The 19,677-nt window shown below is 54.4% G+C and overlaps 1 protein-coding gene across 1 annotated transcript in view; it reads left to right on the plus strand.

Annotated features, from left to right (window-relative positions):
* Positions 1-12,375: 12,375 nt before the first annotated feature.
* The window catches only part of SH3TC1 (SH3 domain and tetratricopeptide repeats 1), a 51,987-nt gene continuing 44,685 nt past the window's right edge, over positions 12,376-19,677 (plus strand). Inside the window, exon 1 of the mRNA XM_029234828.1 lies at positions 12,376-12,579. The gene's annotated coding sequence lies outside the window, so the exon portion shown is untranslated. The remainder of the gene's footprint in view (positions 12,580-19,677) is intronic.

The following is a 19,677-nucleotide window of genomic DNA, read 5'->3' on the forward strand; positions in this document are numbered from 1 at the left end:
CCAGGAGTAAAAATAACGTGACTCACATCTTGGAGCCTCGCTCCCTCAAACACAGGTCCACACACCTGGATTATTCAGCGAATTCAGGTCCAAGCTCAGCATCACACACCTACAGTTCTCCTGAATTCTCCAGGCCGGATGGAAGGAGAAAGGTGCATTGATTCTCCATAACGGCTGAGTCTATTGAAGTGAGGGCTGAGGTCTGGCTCCCAATCCCGCCGTGGGTGGGAACACTGCCCCAGCAGAGAGGGGACCCGGTCAGCCCCATGTGCCCTGTGTCCACAGCACTAAAAACAGTTGCTGGGAACTGTGCTGTTCTCCACCCCCGACACTCTAGGAGCCTGCTCCCTGTCCCTGGGGTGAGGCAAGCCTGGCTTCACCCACGAACCAGAGCTCGTGCAGCGTCCATTCCCAGGGCCACTTCCCCAAACCACCCCTTTGTGTCTGTCCCTTGTGTGGCTGGACACAGAGGCCTGGGCACTGACTGTGGATCCAGGGCACAGAAAGCCTGGCACTTTGCAGGTGAGGAGCAAAAGTTTCCTAAAAGGAACTCAGTCGTATTCATGAAAAGGCATATTTTTAACAGAAAGGTAACATGACTTCATGGAGAAAAATACATCATCCACACTTCTCAGGATACTGTTCTCACAGGAAGATGTATTGTTTCAACAAGGCCAATCAATCTCTTTACTTCACTGCCCCCACGTGGTGGAGTACTCTAATTGCAGGCATGCTACCGCAGAGTGCTAATTCTCCTGCGTTGCCAGCCTTTAGATCCAGCCTAGGATAGGTGTGCAGGCATTGCTCTTGGTAAAGAGCACCCACGCACCTGCCTTCGGCCAACACAAGGGGAGGGAAAGGAAGGTGCAATTTCACGCAAGGTCTTCAGCCATCCTCTCACCCTTTCCTGATATTTGAGGTGTTGGCTGCAGAGGCTGTATGTACTTTGTAAACATGACCCAATGAAGCATATGAGTGTGGAGAGGTGGGGCAGCTCTCGGGAATTCCTTACTCTCTGTCTCCCGACTGGTGTTTACCTGATGCCCATTCTCTCGCTCCTTGCTTTCTCACAGAACCCAAATTTCCATTCTTTCTCACCATGCAACCCCAGTAAGAAGTCCCCATGGGCTTCCCAGTAAGCTGGCCCAGTTCAGAAGGTTCTGAGGGGTCTAAGGGCGACTACATTCCCCTGGAGACAAGGATCAGCTACACCACTTAGCACCCAGCTTTCCCTGGACACAGGACTTTCTCCAGGAATGGCATAGGACCCAGTTCAGGCCAATGGGATGCGAATGGGGAGAAATGCTGGAAAAGATATTTGTCTTCCATAGGAGAGAGCTCCAGGACACCCTCCTCTCTCCTGGTCTGGATGTTGTGATGGGGGATGTATTGCAATTTTGTCCCCATACGGACAGCCTGAGAATGAAGCCAACATCAGGAGGAAATCAGGGAGAAGTGGGGCCAGAGCCCCTGGATCAAGCCAGTACTGAGACCCACCTATGTCTGGACTTCCAAGTCCATGAGCCAAGAAAGACCTTTGAGCCACGTGGGCTTGAGTCTTCCGTTATTTATTACACCACCCTCAAGTCCCCTAAGGCATCACTGTTTGTGATGTCATTGAAAGTGTCCTGGGCAGGATCTCCCTCCAGATGGAATGATGCTTGGATTGCGCTTGACTTAAGTGGCAGGACAGTCCAGGAAGCCCTCTCCTTCACCTGCTCCCTGGTCTGGTAGGAGAGATGGGGGAATTCCTGAGAGCCTCTGGCTTGCCTGACCCTCATCAGAGATGGAAAGAAAGGTGGCACCTCCCAACTCTGTTCCAGGCAAGACTCAGCAAGAAAAGAATATCTACTGTGTGTCAGGGAAATTCTTGGAGGTCAACCTGCCAAGACCTGGAAGGGGAAGTACACTCACCATGGAATGCTCCCTGGGTTTCCAATTCTTCACCCAGTGGGGGCTGATAGGAAGTCAGTGTTCAATTTGTGAATGATAATCAGCAATACTGTCTATGTAGGCTCCTTAGAAAGAGGCCTCAGAACAAGAGTACCGTTTTGCAGCAAAGAAGACATGACATTGAGTCCCACACCAAGGGATCTACTTGTCCTGCCCCGGAAGCTGTCAGCTGATAGAATGCCCCCTCCAAGGCTCAGCACAGGGACCATCCCCTGCAGATGGAGCCCTGTCTTCCAGGATGCAGTACACGCCCGGAACCAGCAGGCGGTGCACAGGACGGAACCAAGAGCAGAAGCGCGCCTGGCCCCTGTCACCATCACCCGCGGGAGCCCGCTAGTGGGATGTGTGCTGCTCACCTCTGCGATCTTGGGCTCTGCTGGGTTAGTGGTCCTGGTTCAGCATGGGCGGAGCGCATGGGGATGCTTCCACCAGGGGACGCAGTAAAGATTCCATTGAAGTTGAAACTGTCTGCGAGTGGGGACCTCCGACCAACGGACCAGAAAGGCAGAGTTACTCTCCCAGGGGTGGGAGTGGCGGGGGACGGTGACGGCCCCTGATCATCCTGAGGAACTAGGGGTGCCCCTACAGTGAGGGCAGGGGGCGTAAGCCCGGAACCCGGAGGACCACGGCGGCATCCCTGGGCTCTTCCACCCGCGGTGGCAGTAAACAGGCAGGGCAAGGACCGCTGTGTGAAAGGGGCCGGCAGTAAGGGCTGCTGAGGGTCTGGGCCTCCCGCCCCTCAAGCGACCTTGATGGACGTGCCGGTCAAGGGCAGGGAGGAGAGAGGACGAGCGTCCATGGGAGCCTCTCCTGAAGCCGCAGGGCCAAACCTTGTTTTGCTAAACCTCCTGAGTGAGTCTCTGTAGAGGTCGCATGGTGGCCGGGCCTTGACGGGGACGTGAGCAGAGCTGAGCCACGCAAGGGCGGGCCTGCGGCGGGCACGTCGGGCACTACCCTGCAAGGCTCTTCGATTCTGCCCTGGGCTTCGCTAATGCGTGGTGTGGATGCCTGCGTGACCGGCCCGTCTGCCGATCAAGTGGTGCAAGGCCACCGTCAGCCAAGGCCACCCTTGACCAAGGGGGCTGGAGTCTGGGCACCCACGGCCCCTCTTCAAGGCTCGAGTGGACAATTCCCAGGCACATTCCTCTCAGCTCCTTAGAAGATCTCAGAGGGATCAAGGTGCAGGGTGAGTAGCTCGATAGCGTCCATTCATCACTGGCCCCCACCCCGCCTTGCGGCCCTCTCCTCGGACCTCACTCCTGTCCCCGGGGATCACTTTCACAGTCAACTTCCTCTTCAAAGCCCTGTCTCCCTTTCTGGAGTGGGGTTAGGGAAGGAAGACCAGACTTAGACAGGGAGGGCTCGGAGCCAGCAGGAGAGGAGGCTGCCAAGGCTGGGGGGTGGGAGCGATGACCGAAGGAGCCTTGGATCCCAGGCTCAGATCCCAGGCGCCGGGGCTCCTGGGAGATTTAGAATCAAAGCGGCCGAGTCTCATGTCTGAGCTATCTGAGTGACTGTGAGATGGCAGAGACTAGAGACGTCAGGCACGTGGGGAGGAGGGGTGGGCAGAGAGGGAGAGAGACACAGAGACAGAGAAAAAATGGAGAAGGAGTTGAGGGTAGGGGAAGGGAAACGGGAGCTGGGAGTGATGGGAAAGGGAAACCGAGCTGCCTTTCTCCTGCCAAGTTCTGAACCCAGGACTCAGTGATTCGCGGGCCTGTTTTCTCTCAGGGATGCTTAGCTGTGGACGTTCTAGCTGCATGGGGGTGGCAGGGGGTTAATTCGTTAGAACGATGGATGCCTGAGGGTATTAGAGCTCCATTTTCTCAAGGAATCCTTGATGAGAATGGTTGAAAGGAAGCAAAGGGCAAGAGATGTTTCATTGGCGTTAGAATCCCGCACCCTGAATGCTGTTCTCGTTTCTCTAAGCACATCCCTGATCGCTGCGAGGGAGAAGGGGGAGGAGTTAGGAGGATTCTTGCTGATAACAGGTAATCTGACCTATTCTCTGAAAGGCAAACTAACTGTCTGTCTTCTTACACTCGGCTAGAGGGAGAGAGAGAGAGACAGAGGCCGAGAAAAGACGGTAGCGGCCCTGCAGCCTCCAACTTCTAACGAAGAAAAACCCGCACGTGGGTTTTCTGAGCAACTATGCCCACAACCTGAACCACCAGCCACAGAGGAAGGATTTGCTGTTGTCATACTGTCACCCTTCTCCGGGCCTCACTCTTCTCATCTTTGAAATGGGAACAATCCTAGGGCCCTCGCAGGCTGGCACGGACAGAATAATGAGGTGATGTGAGCCGGTGCTCAGCGACCCGTCCCCCCTGCCACAGGTGAACGGGGGGCGTGAGAGCCCCTCAGTGCCCCTGGCTCTAGCAGCTTCAGTCCTTCTGGCCTCCGTGGACCTCCCGCCACAGAGCAGAGCACCCACCACCGCTCGGTGAAGCGCCCTCCCTGGGCCTGGGGGGCGGGGTCAAGGAGGCCGCCCACCCCCAAGCTGCGTGAGCTTTAGGTTCTGACCATAAAGAGAATCCTGGGGGGTGCACGTCGGAGAAAACCCAGAGCTGGATGTCAGTTAGAGCAGTGAAAAGGGATTTTATTCTGGACTATTGCAATAGGTGGAACTGGGCTCAGTCCTGAATACAGGGTGGACAGGTGGGGTTTATGGCCCAGGAGCAGGTGGGGTCGCTGGATGGAAGATTACTAAGAGGGAACATCGGGAGGAAAGAGGTTCCGGCTAAACCCCCGGACAGCATCCTTGCTGAAGGCTGGGAATCGGACATCCACTAGGGGGCGCTGGGGTTGAGGCGTTGGACCGGCTTAGCTGGGTTCTGTCTCTTTAGGACCAAGTTAGGATGAACACTGAATCTACGGAATCTAAAAAAAGGGTACAAATGAACTTATCTACAAAACAGAAATAGAGTCACAGATGTAGAAAACAAACTTATGGTTACCAGGGCATGGGGGGGGGCGATAAATTGGGAGATTGGGATTGACATATCCACACTACTATATATAAAACAGGTCACTAATAAGGACCTGCTGTCTAGCACAGGGAACTCCACTCAGTACTCTATAATGGCCTATATGGGAAAAGAATCTAAACAAGAGGAATATATGTGTATGTACAACAGATTCACTTTGCTGGACAGCAGAAACTAACACAACATTGTGAATCAACTATACTCCAATAAAAAATTTTTTTAAAAGAAAAAAGCAAAAGGGCTCGTGGGGCCCCGACTAAGTTTGGGTCAGGGTCTTAGTCATGCACACGAGAGTCAGATCCATATAGCCCTGCAAAGGCTTCAAAAGCTGAACTGGCCTTGGAACTGCCGTCCACACAGACCGGACGGGGACGCGGGACCCAGCCCACCAGCTTGACCGCCTCCAGGTAAAAGCATTGCATTCGTAGTTCAGAGCGTGTTTGGAGAGGGGACAGAATCATTTTGTATTGTCGTGGGGCGATTATATATGTTGAAACTCAACACTGGACACCAGAGCAAAATTAATTTTACTGTATGTAAAATTTGTAAAAATAATGAAAACAGCAAGAAGTAAGTGCTCTCCCTGTGCTGGGCACACAGCATTCCTATACTTTACCTACAGCCCTTCACCAACTCTGTGTCACGATCACCTCACACAGGTGAGGAAACAGGCTGACGAAGGGAGGGGTCTCCCCAGGTCATGTCACTGGGGGCCAGGGCACCGGGACCGGAGACCCAGGTCCACCCTGTGTTCTGTAGGGTCTGGTGCACGGTAGGCGTACAGGGCTGGGCTGAGGTCTGGAATGGCAGCCGAAGCCCGTCCAGCCATCCGGCCCGTCCGCTGTGTGAACAGAACACGCCTGCTGGCTTGGGCTCATTCCTTCCCTGTGGCTGGCTAACCAGGATCCCCTACAGCAGCGCTTACCTGACCGTAACTGGAGCTGCCCACGGCTGCCCAGTGCCAAGGTGGCCCCAAGGAGGCCGGGCCAGAACGAGGGAGAGCAGCCAACACCCCGGGAGGGTCCTCTCTCCCCACCTCTCTCGGGTCTCCTGGCCCCCGCCTCACCTGTGGCCTTGCTCCTGCTGGGTTTCCCGGGTCCCTAGAAGAGGTGGATCCCGGGAGAGCCAGAGACCCAGGCTCCAGCCCCTCTGGGCCACTGCTGAGCCGTGTGACCCGGGCAAGTTTCCTGATCTCGCAGAGCCTCAGTTTCCTCATGCATAAGTGTGGATGATAATGTTGACCTCACAGGGAGGTCGAGGCGTGGATAACGATTGAAGAAGGACAAGCTGCAGGCAGCTGTACAGTAAGACCGGGTCTGCCCGTAAGAGCAGGACCTGGAGATTTTAGATTGATTGATTCAATAAAATCTGGACTCAGATGAGAAGGCAGACTAGGGGACCCAGGGACTCCCAGACAGACTCCTGGGGCAGGCAGGCTGGGGGGAGAACAGGCAGAGCTACAGTATGTCCGTGTGTCATCTGGTCCACGCGTGACCCACCTAACAGCTGGGCACACCGAGACTCAGAGAGGGTGAGCACCCTGCCTGCAGTCACACAGCCAGCCATCAGCAGAGCCAGGAACACCCCCAAGATCAAGCGCTTTCTAATCCCAGGTGCTTTTTTCGTGAACTGTGGCGACCAAGGGGGTCTGCCAGAGCATTTTGGCAAATCACTCTCAACCTTGTCCTTCCAGAAAATCAGGTCCTGTTTGTCGTTTGCTCTCCCAAGGTGCAGTCAAAACAGACCTGCGGCCTTCCTGTGTGTCCTTCTCCAAGCAAGGAGACAACATTCCAGGGCGATGGGGGAAGGGAGTAGACACTAATGAAGCAATGACCACTTGCCAAAGACTCGGCCCCAGAGCAACGGGCGCTCCCGTTAGTGAAGGCATTGCTTTCGCTTTACCCGAGTTACCCTATCTGTCCTCCTGGCAGCCCCTGATATTGCTGGCTCCATTTCACAGATGAGGAAACTGAGGTCCTCCCGAAGCTAGCAGATGGCAGAGCGGAGAAGTGCACAGACCCCAAGTGTGATTGATGCCACTGTCCATGTTCCTGTCCTGTGGGTGAGCCCTGTGATTTTTAGTGGCTCACAGACACTGACGTTTCTTATCACACAGCTTCTGTGGCTCAAGGGCTCTTGGGAGGTTGCAGTCAGACCATCGGCTGGGCTGTGATCTCACCCAAAGCTTTGCTGGGTGGGGAGGATCGCTTCTGAGCTCAGCTTGGAGACGTTAAGTGTCTGACTCAAGGAAACACGGCCGGAAGTGTCAGAACCAGGCGAGTTTCTCTCTTTCCACCCCACCCTGCCTCCTCTGAAAGGTGGGTGCCACGAGGGGCAGCCAGGAGGGAACGGTGCTTGCAGTTTCCAAGGGAAGGGCACCTGCTCTGTCCTTGTTGGCTGTTCCCACCGCTGGGGGCTCACACATGCTCCATGCATATTGCCGCACTGAGTCCTGGCTCGGCCAGCTCTTTCTGCATCCCTGCCGTGACCCCACAGATGTTACTTAGGCTGGGGGGGAGCCATCTGCCCAGGTGTCTTGCTGGGTGGCTGGTGGAAGTGGGACTCAGACTAGGTCTTCCTTGTTTGCCCTCAGTCAGCTCCCTGTCTGGAGCGACAGAGATGGCTGAGAGCTCGTGCAGGGCCCTCACCTTGACTCGGTCAGCCGATGACCCCATCACCTCGAACACGGCACCCCAGGCACCAGCCACTTTGTGGCTGGCCACAAGTCCTGCCAGTGGGGTCAGAGCCCCTGGCCGTATTGATGCTCACTCCTGTCACCAGCTGTTGACCTCGGGCTCACTCTGTCTCCTCTGAGCTCCTTTCTAAGGAGGCGAGGCCAGAACACCCACTTCCTAGGACAGCTTTGGTGATCAGGTGAGGACCCAAGTGACCATGTGGCTGGGGACAGTATCGTCACTGCACGCTCTTAATATGCGTTATCTGTCACTAAATTCTCCATACTATTGTATGATGAAAACCCAGGGCTTTAACAAGTAGAGAGAACCAGGTGAAGACAGCTCAGCACTTCCTGGGCAAGCCCCGGCCCTCTCACCTGTTGGGGAGTGGGTGGTGATTATAGGAACACAGCCTTCGGGTGCACCTCCTGAGGGCACCACAGGGATCTTAGCCCTGCGGGCCCCAGAGGGGTGACCCATGCGGCGTTTTTTGTGCTCAGTCTTCCACTAGAGGGCAGTGGTGGGCAGGGGCCACCACCACTCCCCCGTCCCCCCAACCCCCCGGGTTTGGCCTGAGCGTGAAGGTGGGACTTGCCCAAAGCCACTCAGGGAGAGAATTACACCCCCTCCTCTGGGCTCCCTGGGGCTCATCCACGTGCCTGTTCACAGTGGGGGTCTGGAGGGAGACACACCATGAGCAAGTGACAGCACCTTAAAGGATGAAAAACGGTGGGGAGGGGGGCCGGAGGTCCCGAGCCCGGGGCCTCCCGAGGAAAGTGGCACCAGGAGCCCAAGCTCTGAGGGCCGCTGCCAGCGTGCTCACCCTGGACTCAGAAACTTGCTCAGGAACGCCTGCATGTATAAATGTGCATCCAAAAGATGGTTTTCATTACCCCCAGTTGCATTTTTTCTGAGTACAAAGTAATCATCTTCTGATTTTTGTTTGTTTTCTTGCGGTTCGCGGGCCTCTCACTGCTGTGGCCTCTCCCGTTGCGGAGCACAGGCTCCGGACGCGCAGGTCCAGTGGCCATGGCTCACGAGCCCAGCCGCTCCGCGGCATGTGGGATCTTCCCGGACCGGGGCACGAACCCGTGTCCCCTGCATCGGCAGGTGGACTCTCAACCACTGCGCCACCAGGGAAGCCCTCATCTTCTGATTTTAAAGTGAGACACCCTGAAAATGCAGAAAGAGTGTAATGAACATTTAATGGCCCCGACCTCATCACCCTGATGACCACAGAGAACCTTTTCATATTCTTCTGTCCAGTTTTCTTCCTCTAAAGAGCATTTTCAAAACCACAAATGGGCTCCGATCATCCATGATGTTTTGAAATCCCCTCCTTCAGCCTGGCCTCGCAGGATACCTTGAGAATATCTTCATGTAGTCAGTGTTTATCCTGCCATAACATCTACAGTAATTGTCTGGCAACTTCCCGCTGTCTGTGGGCTGGGATGGACCCTAGTCCTGGAGGGAGCCCCAAGCGACCTCATGGGAGTGCGCTGAGATAGCCCCCATGACCCTGTCCCAAGAACCAAGTCCAAGTCCACGTGGCCTTGGGGTGTTGCCCCAACCTCCTATTCACATATAAAGCTGCTTTGTGCCCATGGGGTCATGCCTGTCCCCACCGGGCATGCAGGTCTCAGCCTTGTCTTTGCCCCTGTTTGTATGTCACTCTGGCCGCAGGGAGCTCTGCTTATCCCAGAAGGGCTCAGACCAAGTACCGTCCATTTAATTCATAGCTTTTGCTTCCCGGCTGCGGGTATCTCGCCCTGTCAACACACGTCCTAGGGTCTTCTAGCTTCTCGTGGAGTGGTCACGCCTGCCCCTCAGGCCACCTTCTGCCCTTCACTGCATGGCTCACCCCGGCCCCTCCACGTTGGGGAGACTCACCCGGAAGACAGCCCCAGTCCACCGTGCTCCCTCTTGGGGATCACGGCTGGTACATTTGGCTTTCATTATTTTAAAGCAAGATTTCCAAAATGGTCTTTAAAAGGTTAAGACAAGAAATTTAGGATGTAGGTGATTTGTTTGTTTATAAGTGAATTCTGGGCTCCACAGCGCCAATCCCCAAGGCAAGATGGTTTGTACATCTCATGCACGTCAGGGAAGCCCTCGTGTTCCTTGTACCAATCCTGAGCCCATCAAAATTAGGTTCAAGGAGGCGGATGTGAGGCTGCTGTGTGGTTGAGGAGAGGCGTCAGGGCATCCCACACAGGCTCACAATGGCCTCGGGCCCCTCAGCCAGCACCGCTGAGAGGAGCAGTGATGCCTGCGGTCTGGTAGTTGGGAAGAAGGTGTCTGCTCCAGAGCCGTGGTCCCCAGAAGGTCCCCAGGCCATCCACTTCCCACTTGCAAATGGGGAAACTGAGGCCCAGAGAGAGCTGTGTGTTGTCCGAAGCGACCCTGGGATTGAAAATCCAGGGCTCCCTGGGAACTCCCTGGCGGTCCAGTGGTTAGGGCTCCGCGCTTCCCCTGCAGGGGACGCAGGTTTGATCCCCGGTCAGGGAGCTAAGATCCCACAAGCCATGCAGCGCAGTGCAAAAAGAATTTTAAAGGAAAAGAAAATACAGGGCTCCTGACACAGCTCAGCCCTGTGAGAGGACCCACGGGCCTACGGAAGGGTAGAGGATGGGTCTCTAGCACAAAAGGGCTTCCAGACTCGAGAACTGAGCGGGGGAAATCCCACAGTGGGACCCTGGCTAGGGGACTTCCACGGGGAGAGTCTGTCCAAGCTGCTGGGCCCCTCGGGGCCTTGGTCTCCATCCCTGGAAATGGGCAGTGGCTGGGGGATGGGAGCCCTCGGGATCTAAGCCTGAGCCAGGTGCCTGGCACCCTGCCAGCCCTCGACCTGGGGGACGGCCCCCTGAGGAGGGTGGTCAGGACCTAACTACCTCTAAGCCCCCGGCCTGGCCTCCCCCGGGGTTGGGACCAGCACCCTCCCCTGGCCCCCGGGTGGGGTCCTGCAGGTCAGCCTAGGCCTGCAGCGTTAGAGAGCTTGGTGGGGGTGACTAGGAATTTCAGGGCCCCGGGCAGGTTCCTGGGAACCAAGCCGCCAGGGTTTGGCCCAGGGAAGCGGGGTCACAGCTCAGTGCCCGCAGGGCGCCAACTCGGGAGCCAGGGGAGCCCCCGGTGGCCGTGGCCATGGGAGAGCTCACCCTCCATGCAGGGGCAGCAGGCCCTTGGTGAGCGGCGGGGGAAGGCTGCTCCGTGTGTCCAGGCTTCTCGACTTTCCAGAGCAGCCAGATATCTTAGTGTGAAATCTCTACTTTCCACGGTTGAAAACGAATCGGCGGTCTTTACGCCCTTCGCCTGTGGCCTGACGGTTGCTGACACCCGCAGGAATGTGAGCCCTGAGGCCAGAGCCCCGGTCCCGGGACAGGCCAGACAGGGTGAGCCCAGGTGAGCCCAAGGGGTCACAGGAAGCGAGCCCAGGTTTCTGGACTGAAGGGAGAGTGTCAGGGACCACGGTGACCAGTATTATCAGGTGTCAGCCAGCGGGGCGCTGTGGGAACCAACTCCGCGCTCTTGTAAGTAAAAGCAAAGAAAATGTCAGACACTTTGTACCTCATTCATTCACTCATTCATTCGTCCATCCACATGGGTGACGGGCACTGAGCGACCAGCTCTTGTCCAGCCCCAAGGCCAGCGCAGGCCCAGCACCTCCTGCCTCCTGCCCAAGCCAGCTCTTCCCCCAAGACAGCACAAATCATCTCATGTGGCTGAGTCAGAGCCAGCAGGATGCCTAATAAAAATGCACAGCTGGGGTGTGCATGTGTGTATGTGTGTGTGTGTGTGTGTGTGCATGTGTATGTAGGGCATTGTTTTGAGCCCTTAACACTTACTAACTCTTTTATTTCTCACGAACACTGATGGGGGGGCCGAGTATCTAGCATTCTTCCATTTCAAAGACAGGGAGAGAGGTGCACAGGACTTCCCTGGCGGCCCAGTGGTTAGGGCTCCACATTTCCACTGCAGGGGGCCCGGGTTCGATCCCCAGATCCCTGGTTGGGGAACTAAGATCCTGCATGCCTCATGGCTTGGCCAGAAGGAAAAAAAAAAGGGAGGCACAGAGAGGTTAAGAAACTTGCCTCAAGTCACATGGCTAGTCCTGGGAGCAGGGGCCCCGCCCCTCGTGGTTCAGGGATCTGTGGAGGGGCACGGGAGGCTTGCCTGTCACAGGTGACTCTGCCCACCTATTTGAATGTCTGAGCATAGACGTGTCTTTGGGACGGGGTGCTCAGACTTGCCTGATGACAGGGGCCCCTTGGGAACTTGTTAAAAATCTAGATTTCTGGGTCCTGCCCTGGAAGGTGCTGACGCGGTGGGTCTGGAGTCGAGGATCTGTAACTTTAAGGACATCGCTGGTGACCCACGAGAAGCTACTTTGGGAAATGATCTCTCTGGATGCCCTGAGATCTGCTGTTGCCTCGCACAGGGCCCAGCACACAGCAGTTGCTCAATGGATGTTTGCTGAGCTCCCAGCTACAGAAACCGGCTCCAGCAAGAGGGGCGAACTCCTCTTGGACAGCCTAGCCGTGCTCAAGGGCCCATCCTCCTGCCTCTCTGAGGTACAGGGGCCAGGGGTGTGCCTCACCTGCCCGCCCAGCTCAGGAATGCTGACCCGGGATTGCTGACTTCCACGGGCCAGTAAGGAGGAGGAAGGTCGTGAAGGAGACTCGGCCCCTTCCTGGCAGGGCGGGCTGACCGCGGGCACAGCCAATGACCCGGGCTGACAGCTCAGGTCGCCTGATCGGAGCCTGGAGGGCCAGCTTGCTGCAAATGTGCGCCTTCCTGCCCGCGACAGGCATCGCACAGCCAGGGACCGTCCTGAGGGGCCCCGGGAGCCTCCCTCCCTCCTTTCCTTGGCAGGGTGAGTTCCAGACCACCGGGCAGGACTGCTCTAGGAGGAGCCGCCCCTATGCTGCAGCCCCCAGCCCCACGCTGAGGGTCACCTGCCAGGGCAGGTAAGGCCAGGGGAGGGTGTGCGTGTGTCCCCAAAACAGTCCTGGCCGGGGAGCGGCAGGGCAGTTCTCAGCTGGCCCTGCGCCTGAGAAAGGGGCCAAGGGCTGGTGGTGAAGCTGGATGTTGTCAGGGTGGCAGTTGTGAGGCAGGGAGGTGTCTCCCCAGGGGTGGGTCTCATAGGGGGGAGCGGGGAGGGCTCTTGAGGGCCCAGGAGGCAGCAGCCCCGGGAATTCTGATCTTGGCTGAGCCCCTGGCCTGCGAGTAAGTGACTCCCCCTCTGAGCCTCAGTTTGCCATCTGCGAGAGGCGAGCGTCCGTGCTGGGGCTCGGGACGGTGTGCCCAGGGGGTACGGCGCCCACGGCCCTGGAGAGGAACAGAAGCCCTGGGCTGGGGGCCAGGTCCTGGCTTCCCCTTTCCTCTAAGGCTGCCCCACCCACCCTGGGCATCAGCTCCCGGGGTCTCTGCTCTTCCTCTTTCCCAGCCCCCATCCCACCCCCCAGGGGCCCGAGAGTGGGTTTTGAATGGGTACGGGTGGAGGTGGAAGGGGTGGGGAACGTCCCTGCCTCGCGGCCCTGGGGTGCACTGCAGACCTCGAGTAGACTGATGGCGGGGATGGGGCGGGGTGAGGGGCAGCCCTGTGGCCCAGGCGAGAATGTGCCCCTCTGATCCTCAGGCACTGAGAGCCTGGTGACCCTCCCTCTCTCCCTCCCCACCTCGGGGGCTTCGGGTCAGGCCCCAGGCTGAGTTTTGTTTACACAAAACAGAGCCTACAATTCTCAGGTGACCTGTGGAGGGGCCCGGCCCGAGGCTCGAGGGGGTGTAACTTGCCGCAGATCGTGGTGGCTGGAACGGGGGCCTCCGCTGAAGGCCTGCCTGGTCTCTCCCAGTGCCTCGGACCGCAAGGAGAGCACAAGGAGAGCCAGGCTCGGCCCCCCTCGGCCTCCTTGTGCAGCCTGGGCGGCCCCAAGGCTGGCCCAAGGCCACACGGCAAGTAGGCCTGGGACATGCCCTCCATCCTTCTCTCTCCACACTTGCAGGTTGTTCCACCTCACTGGGCCTCTTTAAAAAAAAAAGATGTGATTTTTTTTTTTTTTAATACATGGACTCCCGTATTTTTTTATTTTTTATTTATTTATTTTTGGCCGTGTTGGGTCCTCGTTTCTGTGCGAGGGCTTTCTCTAGTTGCGGCAAGCGGGGGCCACTCTTCATCGTGGTGCACGGGCCTCTCACAATCGCGGGTTCTCTTGTTTCGGAGCACAGGCTCCAGACGCGCAGGCTCAGTAGTTGTGGCTCATGGACCTAGTTGCTCCGCGGCATGTGGGATCTTCCCGGACCAGGGCTCGAACCAGTGTCCCCTGCATTGGCAGGCAGATTCTCAACCACTGCACCACCAGGGAAGCCCCAAAAGATGTGGGTTTTTAAGAACAGTTTTATTTTTTTAATTTTTATTTTATTATTTATTTATTTTTTGGCTGTGTTGGGTCTTCATTGCGGTGCGCGGCCTTCTCGTTGCGGTGGCTTCTCTCGTTGCGAGCACAGGCTCTAGGCGCGTGGGCTTCAGTAGTTGTGGCATGCGGGCTCAGTAGTTGTGGTGCACGGGCTTAGTTGCTCTGCAGCATGTCGGATCTTCCCGGACCAGGGCTGGAACCCGTGTCCCCTGCCTTGGCAGGTGGATTCATTCAGGTTTCCTTTGTTTCTACCTAATGTCCCTTTTCTGTCCCAGGACCCCAGAACCCCATCAAGGACCCCATGTGACATTTAGTAGTCACATCTCCTAGGGCTTCTGGACTGTGACAATTTCCCAGACTTCCCTTCTTCTTCTTTTTTTTTCTTTTATTTTTTGAAGTAGAGTTGATTTACAATGCTGTGTTAATTTCTGCTGTACAGCAAAGTGACTCAGTTATACATATAAATATTCTTTTTCAGATTCTTTTCCAGTATGGTTTATCCCAGGATATTAAACCTAGCTCCCTGGGCTCTACAGTAGGACCTTGTTGTTGACCCATTCTCTATACAATAGTTTGCACCTGCTCATCCCAAACTCCCACTCCATCCCTCCCACGCCCCCCTCCCCCTCGTCAACCACAAGACTGTTCTCTATGTCTGTGAATCTGTTTCTGTTTCGTAGATAAGTTCATCTGTGTCATATTTTAGATTCCACGTATCAGTGATACCATATGGTGTTTGTCTTTCTCTGTCTGACTTATTTCACTTAGCATGATAATCTCTAGCTGCATCCATGTTGCTGAAAATGGCATTATTTCGTTCTTTTTTATGGCTGAGTAATATTCCATTGTATACATGTGCCACATCTTTATCCATTCATCTGTCGATGGACATTTAGGTTGTTTCCATGTCCTGGCTACTGTGAATAGTGCTGCTGTGAACGTAGGGGTGCATGCATCTTTTCGAATTATAGTTTTGTCTGGGTATATGCCCAGGAGTGGGATTGCTGGATCATATGGCAACTCTATTTTTAGTTTTTTGAGGAACCTCCATCCTGTTTTCCATAGTGGCTGCACCAGTTTACATTCCCAACCGACAGCGTAGAGGGTTCCCTTTTCTCCACACCCTCTCCAGCATTTACTGTTTGTAGACATTTTGATGATGTCTGACCGGTGTGAGGTGATACCTCATCGCGGTTTTGATGTGCATTTCTCTAATAATTAGTGATGTTGAGCATCTTTTCATGTGCCTGTTGGCCATCTCTATAGCCTTTCTTATTTTAATTCTTTTGTTTTTGAGGAGTTTTGGTTTGGTGCTTTGTAAAATGCCCCTCAATTAGGAATTTTCTGATTAGACAGGGATTATGTGTTATAATCTAATGCTAATTAGTTTTTTTTTACTCAAGTTTTTCTAGCTTTGGCCACTGAGGGCTCTTTCAGCTGGCCCTGCATCCCTCTGGCACGTCTCATCATGGTGGGATTTCATTCATTTGTTGCTTCATTCATGTCCTTCCTTACTTTTCTGCCACTACAAGCCAGGCTTATCGTGTCTCTATCCTGGCCCAGTCCTAGAATCAGCCATTTCTCCAAGAGTCCTGATTCCTTTTGTGGGAGAAAAGTCTTAGGAACCAAGATTTACCTGCACTCTGTGTGTGCTTGTTGCTACCTGGGTGTCTTTTAGGACCTCTCAGCAGATGTGTATGTGTATACGAACCCATGTATAAACACACATGTATGTGTACACTTATGTGTACACATATCCATGTAAATATACATATCTATAAGTTAGCCTGTATATGTGTGCACAAGCCCGTGCATATGCACGTATCTGTAAGTGTCTACTCATGTGTACATGTATCCATATATAAACACATATCTATAAGTTAGTGTGTACGTATGTGTATACTAACCCATCTATATACACAGATCTGTAAGTTAGCGTGTGTATATACTAACTCGCGTATACACACATACCTAATAAGTGTATCTATATGTAACCTGTGTATCTCTATCAAGTGACACACGAATTCACAGCGATGTCTCCACCTCTAAGCCGTCACCCATGGATCACTCCAGCCTCCTCTCCTTGGTTTTCTGTAGCTCCCACTCCAACAGTGAGAAACCTGGCTGTCATCACCCACCACCCATTTACTTAACGATTCACATTCTGACTACTGGACACACGTATAGAAGTGTAAGATTTTGTAACCCAGGCCCCCGTGGGGAACAACACGACCAGCTTGAGCCCAGGGCACATGTGTGAGGTCTTTTGCCTTCAACCTTCAGCCTCCACTCGTTGCCAACCTGATGTGCAGGTACCTCTCCCCTCTCTTCGGTGACGCTGTTTCGTACATTTGTAATACTGTTCACTGTTTTGTCGTACTCTGCATCCAACCCGGGATTCCCCTGTCCTCCTAAATTTGTTTTATTTGCATACGTTCAGGTTCACTTTGTGCTATAAAGTTTAAAGTCTTTTGACAAATGCACAGTGTCAGGTATCCACTGTCACAGGATCACACAGAGTTTCGCAACCTGAGAAAAATCCCCCAGGCTTCCCTACTCAACCCTCTGCGGCCACTGATTTATTGATCCTTCCAGTTTCTTTTCACAAATGCAAGGAAATATGAAGATATTCTAACCTCCCGTTTAGAACACAAAATGGCGTACAAATCACTCTGCATCTTGCTTTTTTCCCACTTCATGTGGCTCAGAGAGCCTCCCTGGCTGGCACATTGAGACCAGCCTCGTGCTACTATTCGGTGCGAGTCTGCACCATGATTTATTTGATACCTGGGTCATTTCCGAGAAGTCACTGTTATAAAGAGTCCCCGCCCCCTCGGAGCCCTGCCGTCTCAGAAGCAGGCAGTCATCTGCAGAGTGATGACAGAGGCTGCCAGGCAAAGGGTGAATGCTGCGGTTTTATAGGAGTTGGCTGGTAACCCAGCCTCAGGTTGGCCTGGCCCCGGGCTCGCCGCAGCCCTGCTGAGGGTGTCCTGACAGATGCCGGTGGCTGTGGAGCTGGGAGGTGACAAAGGGTCTCTTGGGACCACTTTGCACTTCCAAGCATCATTTCATGCATTTCAAGGACACGGACCCGTGTCCAGTCCCCAAGGTTTTCTGTAGAGTCATTGGTCTCTTCCTCCAGCATGGAATATGGAGGTCAGCATCTCGGGTGCCGTTTAATTAAAAACACCTGCTGGGAGAGGGCCGGGTCCAGCCTGACTGGGAACCAAAACCCGCAGCAGATTTTGTTTGTTGAAAATGAACAGTAAAGGGACGGAGAAAAACAGCAGACAAATCCCAGCTGAAGTCCAATCTGCAAAAGTACCCGGCCAGTCCTCAAAACTGTCAAAAGTCATGATAAACACGGAAAATCTGAGAAACCACCACAGCTCAGAGGAGCCTAAAGAGACATGATACCTAAGTGTGAGGTGGTGTCCCCAGTGGGCTCTGGGGACAGAAAAGGACACTAGGGAAAAGCCAAGGAAACCGAATGAAGTATGAACTTCAGTTAATGGTGATGTATCAATCAATATTGCTCCATCAGTTGTGACAAACGTACCATAACAACATGAGATGATGTTGCGGAAACAGGGCGTGAGCACGTGGGGATCTCTGCACTGTCATCGCAACTTTTCTGTAAATCTAAAACTATTTTAAATTAAAAAGTTTAGTTAAAAAAAAATACAAAGAAGAAGAGCCACTGAAACAAAACAAAATGAGACCAAAAAAGAGCCCCTTGAACAAGTGAAGGGACTAGAGGCTGTGCTCTGCAGTTGCCTGGGCTCAGACCCTGACCCACCGAGTCTGAGGGTCTGCTTGCTTGGTCCATGTGCCGCCCCAGAAACTCTCTTTAACGAGTCATGTCCACCCTCGACCGCGTCTGGAACCTCGGCATCCCACAGGACAGGACTGTGGTCCCATTTCATGGATAGAGTGATGGAGGCTGAGAGAGATAAAATACCTTACCCAAGCCACCCTGTTAGCCAGAGGCCAATCTGGATTTAGGGTAAGTGAATGAGAGCCAGGTTAGAGCCTGCAAGTGGCTGGCTCTGATGAAGGGACCAGAAAGAAGGGGAGACTTGCAGCAGATGCACAGGGAGGGGTGTGCAGTGAGATGGTCAGTGCCCTCGTGAGGCAGGGGCAAGGGAAGAGCAGTTTGTTCCCCTCTTCCGCTAACTCCTCCCAGAGCTGGGAGCAATCTGGGAGGCCTCCCAGAGGAGGTGATGATTGAGCAGGATTTGGTAGGATGTGTAAGGGTTTGCCAGGCAGCCAAGGGAGAAAAGAAGGCGTTCTGGGCACTGGAGCAGCCTGAGCCGAGTCCTCCCCACGAGAAATGGCCAAGTGTGGTGATGTGCAGACTTCTCTCTTCTTCCTGCTGCCTGACAGGGTGTGTGGGGTGGGTTATGACGGGAGACCCAGGGGCAGAGGGCTCCGGGGCCTCTCCCGGCCACCCTGTGCCCCTGTCTTTCCCGCAGGAATGTGTGTTTCTTGTGTCTAGAAACCCCTGGCCTCGTCTGCCTGTCCCTTGGGTTCGTGATTAGAGTCAAAAACCCAGACAGGAACTGGGGTGGGGGGTCCACTTTGACAGGACCCCAATCAGCCTCCTGTGAGCCTACCACCCATGGTCCTGGCCCCTGAGCTTCAGTCACCAGGGCCCCCAGCCTTGAGAGCCTTTGTCCTCTTTTGGTCACTGTTGCCTAGATGCAGATGCCGTGATGAGGTCTGTCACCCCATCCTGTCACTTGGCCCCCACGTGGGCCACTTTCCTTCCCCTTCCTGGTAAGGGACTGCAGGGGCTGGCTGTGCGGGTCCCTCTCACCGTGGCTGCCACCCACCCTCCCTGCTCACTCCCCATCCAGCTCTGCCCTCTGGCCATGCTGGGACTTCTACCTGAACCTCCCTTGCCTGCTCTGACCTATCTTCCAAGGCCCTGCCCAAATGTCACCACCTCCAGGAAGACTTCCCTGACTACCAAGCTGAGTTAATCTCCTCACTCCTCACTCCTGCCACCCTACATGTACATGCTCAATTTGGGTTTGTCTGATGTTTTTCTCACGGTGACACTGGGGTTATGGGTTTGGGAGAGAAAGGTCACAGAGGTAAAGTGCCCTTCTCATCCCGTCCCAGCAAGGGCACCTGCTGTTGACATGACCTATAACTGCCGAGGCCGGCCTGTGTGCCCAGGCCAAGGTGGTGATTGTCAGGTTTCCACCCATGAAATTACCCTTCCCCTCTATTTCCATGAAGCGCTCAGGAGAAGGAAGTCACCTGCCCAGCCACGCCTGAGGGCTGGGGAGGGTGGAGCAGCTACACAAACAGCTTGGAATTCTGCTGCATGAGGGATTTGCTTCTTTCTCCTCCGTTTACTACTTAGTTATGCAATCTTTTGCTTATATCAGTATGGATTTAGGAATATTCATTTTATACCTGGGGTTATAATCCAATACAACTTTATTTTGTTCCTTAAATTGTCCCAGCTTCCGCCATCAAGACCTCTTCTGTCATCCCCTGCGTCTCTTGGACATAGTCCCATCATTGTGGGGATCCATGGATCTATCAGCTATCCATCGATCTGTTGTCTGTCTATCTGTCTATCTGTTTATCCTCTCTATCCCATTTCCTACTCTCTGGCCTTACAACATGTCCCAGGCT

Source organism: Monodon monoceros, unplaced genomic scaffold (genome assembly GCF_005190385.1).
Source record: "Monodon monoceros isolate NGI ecotype Baffin Bay Population unplaced genomic scaffold, NGI_Narwhal_1 Super_Scaffold_20, whole genome shotgun sequence".
NCBI lineage: Eukaryota > Metazoa > Chordata > Mammalia > Artiodactyla > Monodontidae > Monodon > Monodon monoceros.